A 4,909-nucleotide genomic window follows, 5' to 3' on the forward strand; every position below is an offset into this window, starting at 1 on the left:
AAATTCTGGACTTCAACAAGAATTTGAAGATAGTTACGCTCAAAATTTTAAGATATGACAAAAACAAAAGTCGTAGTCTTTTGAATCTAGTTTCTAAACTACTAAATTTTTTTCAAAATGGTTTAGTTTTAGGTCCTCAAAAAAGGGGGCCACAAAAAGTGGTACTATTTATTCCAAAAAAACATAACATAGTACAAAGTGTGGCCCACCTAAAATTTTAACTTTTTTTTTGAAATTCTTTAATCGGTCTGGTCAAAAGTTACCTAACACTATGTAGTTTATCCCAGATTTTTTATCCCAGATTTTTCGAGTAATTTTATAATGTGTCTTTTTTTTTTAATGAATTTTTTAATTAGACCCATCCCAAAAACGTGAAATATCTGTGTGCTCCCCCTAGAAATGATTGAAAACTAATCTAAAATCAAAACTTCTTTTTTTCAAAGTGTGTAGAATGGAGTCTAGTTTCTAAAAAACTAAGTTGTTACAAAATTCGATGAATGAGCTAAAATCTACAGCCCAATTAGTACATGGTGGTTTTTGACAAAAAATGAACATACATTCAAAATAAATTATAGATGAAAGACTTAAAATAGTTCAAATTAAAAATAAATTATATGGTTAGATAGCTAACACAGAGACCTATAATGTTATGTAACCTGATCTTATCGATACCCAACCACGAAGAATCTTGAAGGGGAGCACACAAGAAAAATCAATCATTTTTTGTATGTTTGCTGGAAAACACGTCTCAGACCTATTTATAAACTCCAAACCTTTGGGTTGGATCTCCAAGGCAAAACCAAGCCTTAGGCTTGGTTTTAATGCAAAGCTTTGAATAGCATGTGCGCCCTATAGCATGCACGCCCTATTAAAACGCTATTGAATTCAAGGTAGTGCGCATGCACTATTGAGACCTAAATTGCAAACCAAAACCAAGAGAGAGTTGGGGGGTGGGGCAAGGGAATGGCTATTTGTGTGTGTGAGAGAGATAGAGAGAAAGTAGGGGATGGGAGAGGGGAGAGAGGAAGTGAGAAAGAGTAGGGGTGGCAGAGAGAGTATAGGATAGGAGATAGAGGAAATGTGAGAGAGTAGGGGTGGCAAAGAGAGTACAAGATACAAGAGAGAGGAAGTGTGAGAGAGAGAGTAGAGGTGGCAAAGAGAGAGTATGGGATGGGGGAGAGAGATTGAAAGTAGGGGATGGGAGAGAGAGGAAGTGTGAGAGAGATTACAAGTTGGGAGAGAGAGATTGAGAGTAGGGGATGGGAGAGAGAGAGAGTAGGTGGTGGGAGACGGAGTGGGAGAGGAAGAGCGAGAGAGAGGAGGATGGGAGTGCATGTGTGTGAAAGAGAGAGAGTAGGGAATGGGAGAGGGGGAAGATAGAGTAGCTTGAGAGAGAGTAGGGGATGGAAGAGAGAGTAGGCAATGGGAGAGGGAGTGGGAGAGGGAGAGAGAGGGGGGGGATGGAAATGTGTGTAAGAGAGAAAGAGAGAGAGTATGAAAATGTGAGAGAGGGTAGGGGGTAGCAGAGAGAGAGTAGAGAGGGAGAGAGTGAGAGAGAGTGAGAGTAGGCAGTGGGAGAGGGAGAGCGAGTGAGAGAAAAAGTAGAGGATGGGAGAGGAGAGAGGGGGGATGGGTGTGTGTGAAAGAGAGAGAGTAGGGAATGAGAGAGGGGAGATAGATATAGAGAGAGTAGGGGATGGGATAGAAAGAGAGTAGGCAATGGCAGAGGGAGTGGGAGAGGGAGAGAGAGGGTGGATGGAAGAGAAAGAGATTAGGCAATGGTAGAGGGAGTGGGAGAGGGAGAGAGAGGGGGGATGGAAGTGTGTGTAAGAGAGAAAGTAGGGGATGGGAGAGAGTGTGAGAGAGAGTAGGGGTGGCAAAGAGAGAGAGTGAGAGTAGGGGATGGGGGAGAGAGAGAGAGAGAGAGAGAGAGAGAGAGAGTAGGTGATGGGAGAGGGAGTGGGAGGGAGAGAGAGAGAGGGGGGGAATGGAAGTGTGTAAGAGAGATAGAGTTGGGGATGGGAGAGAGTAGGCAATGGGAGAGGGAGTGAGAGAGAGAGAGGGGGGGGGAATGGGAATGTGTATAAGAGAGATAGAGTAGGGGATGGGAGAGAGTGTGAGCGTTTGAGAGAGAGTAGGGGGTGGTAGAGAGAGCTTGTACAGGATGGGGGTGAGAGAGAGTATGAGAGAGAGTAGGGGATGGAAGAGAGAGAGTGAGAGTAGGGGATGGGAGAGAGAAAGTAAAGAGGGAAAGAGAGTACTTGAGAGAGAGAGAGAGAGAGATAGTAGGTGGTGCAAGAGGGAGTGGGAGAGGGAGAGAGAGGGGGGATGGGAGTGTGTGTGACAAATCTAGAGAGTAGGGGATGGGAGAGGAGAGAGAGAGAGGGGGGGATGGGAGTGTGTGTTTATGAAAGAGAGAGAGTAGGGGATGGGAGAGGGGAGAGAGAGAGTAGGGGATGGGGGAGAGAAAGTAGGCAGTGGGAGAGGGAGTGGGAGAGGGAGAGAGAGAGAGTGGGAATGGGAATGTGTGTAAGAGAGACAGAGTAGGGGATGGGAGAGAGTGTGAGAGTGTGAGAGAGAGTAGGTGGTGGCAGAGAGAGCTCGTACGGGATGGGAGAGAGAGAGTGAGATTAGGGGATGGGATTGTGAGAGAGAGTAGGGGATGAGAGAAAGAGGGAGTGAGAGTAAGGGATGGGATGGGAGAGAGAGAGAGAGAGTAGAGAGGGAGAGAGAGAACTTGAGAGAGAGAGATCTAGTAGGCGGTAGGAGAGGGAGAGGGAGAGAGATAGGGGGGATGGGAGTGTGTGTGACAGATGTAGAGAGTAGGGGATGGGAGAGAAGAGAGTGGGGGGATAAGAGTGTGTGTGTCTGTGAAAGAGAGAGAGTAGGGGATGGGAGAGAGTGTGAGAGTGTGAGAGAGAGTAGGGGGTGGCAGAGAGAGAGTACGAGATGGGAAAGATAGAGTGAAAGGATGGGAGAGATAGAGTGAAAGGATGGGAGAGAGTGAGAGAGAGAGTAGGGGGCGGCAGAGAGAGAGAGAGTACGAGATGGGAGAGACAGAGTGAAAGGATGGGAGAGAGTGTGAGAGAGAGTAGGGGATGGGAGAGAGTTGGGAATGGGAGAGAGAGAGAGAGAGTAAGAGTAGGGGATGGGGGAGAGAGAGAGTAGAGAGGGAGAGAGAGAAATAGTAGGTGAGCTGGGAGAGGGAGTGGGAGAGGAGGAGAGAGAGGGATGGGAGTGCGTGTGACAAATCTAGAGAGTAGGGGATGGGAGAGAAGAGAGAGGGGGGATGGGAGTGTGAGTGTGTGTGTGTGTGTGTGTGTGTGTGTGTGTGTGTCTGTGAAAGAGAGAGAGTAGGGGATAGGAGAGAGTGTGAGAGTGTGAGAGTGTGAGAGAGAGTGGGGGTGGCAAAGAGAGAGTACGATATGGGAGAGACAGAGTGAAAGGATGGGAAAGAGTGTGAGAGAGAGTAGGAGGTGACAGAGAGAGAGAGAGAGAGTACGAGATGAGAGAGACAGAGTGAAAGGATGAGAGAGAGTGTCAGAGAGAGTAGGGGATGGGAGAGAGTGTGAGAGAGAGTTGGGGATTGGAGAGAGAGAGAGAGAGAGAGAGAGAGAGAGTAAGAGTAGGGGATGGGAGAGAGAGAGAGAGTAGAGAGGGAGAGAGAGAACTTGAGAGAGAGAGAGAGAGATAGTAGGTGGTGGGAGAGGGAGTGGGAGAGGAGGAGAGAGAGGGATGGGAGTGCATGTGAGCGATCTAGAGAGTAAGGGATGGGAGAGGGGAGAGAGAGAGGGGGATGGGAGTGTGTATCTGCAAAAGAGAGAGTTTAGGGGATGGGAGAGGGTAGAGAGAGAGTAGCCCAAGAGAGAGAGAGAGTAGCGGATGGGAGTGTGTGTAAGAGAGAGTAGGGGATGGGAGAGAGTGTGAGAGAGAGTAGGAGGTGGAAGAGAGAGAGAGAGTAAGAAGTGGGAGAGGGAGGATGGGAGTGTGTGTGAGAGATCTAAAGAGTAGGGGATGGGAGAGGAGAAAGGGTGAGAGAGATAGAGAGAGTAGGCGGTGGGAGAGGGAGAGCGAGAGAGAGTAAAGGATGGGAGAGGGGAGAGAGAGTGTAGGGGATGGGAGAGGGGAGAGAGAGTAGGAAGAGAGAGAGAGAGAGAGTAGGGAGGGTGGAGAGTGATGTGTTCTCATATAGTGCGTACGCGCTATAGCACGTACGCACTATGTGAAATCACCTAAAAATGGTCAAAAAGCAACTTTGGGGCCCGTTTCATTCATTCTCTGCTTTTGTTCTGTTCTGCACTCTGTTATCCCGACAAAAATCGTGGGTTTCAACACAGCAAACACTCTTTCAAGGTGGCAAACACTATTTCAAGCTAACAAACACTATTTCAAGGTGGCAAACACTTTTGGAAGCTAACAAACACCAAATTCAATCATTGGATACACGATTTGAAGACTTTTTGAATATTTCTTGTATAGAAAAGGTTAGTGCAATCTATTTTAAATATTGTTTGTTGATATATAGATACAAATTTGATTATAATTTGACATGTTGTTTAATATATAGTGAATTCATTGAAATTTGTATGTTTCAATGAAATGTTATTTCGAAATGGTTAGAAATTTGACAAGTCGTTTTATATATATATTGTGTATTCATTCAAATAATTATAATTTTTATATGTATTTGAATAATTTGTAATTTACACATTTTAAGTAATTCAAATGTTTGAATAATTTGACATGTAGAAATCATCATCATGCCAAGGAAGAAACCAAAAAATCAAACAAATGAAGATAGGGAGAGAGATTTGGCAATTAAAAGAGATAAAATGAAATTACTACGTGAGCAAAGAAAATTGCAAAGCAATAATGAAGAATTGACTTTCGAAGAGGATCAAGAACCACC

The sequence above is a fragment of the Cupressus sempervirens genome, unplaced genomic scaffold (assembly GCF_028749045.1).
Source record: "Cupressus sempervirens isolate cs-2001-9-10 unplaced genomic scaffold, ASM2874904v1 CseChr00s100001_01, whole genome shotgun sequence".
NCBI classification, from domain to species: domain Eukaryota; kingdom Viridiplantae; phylum Streptophyta; class Pinopsida; order Cupressales; family Cupressaceae; genus Cupressus; species Cupressus sempervirens.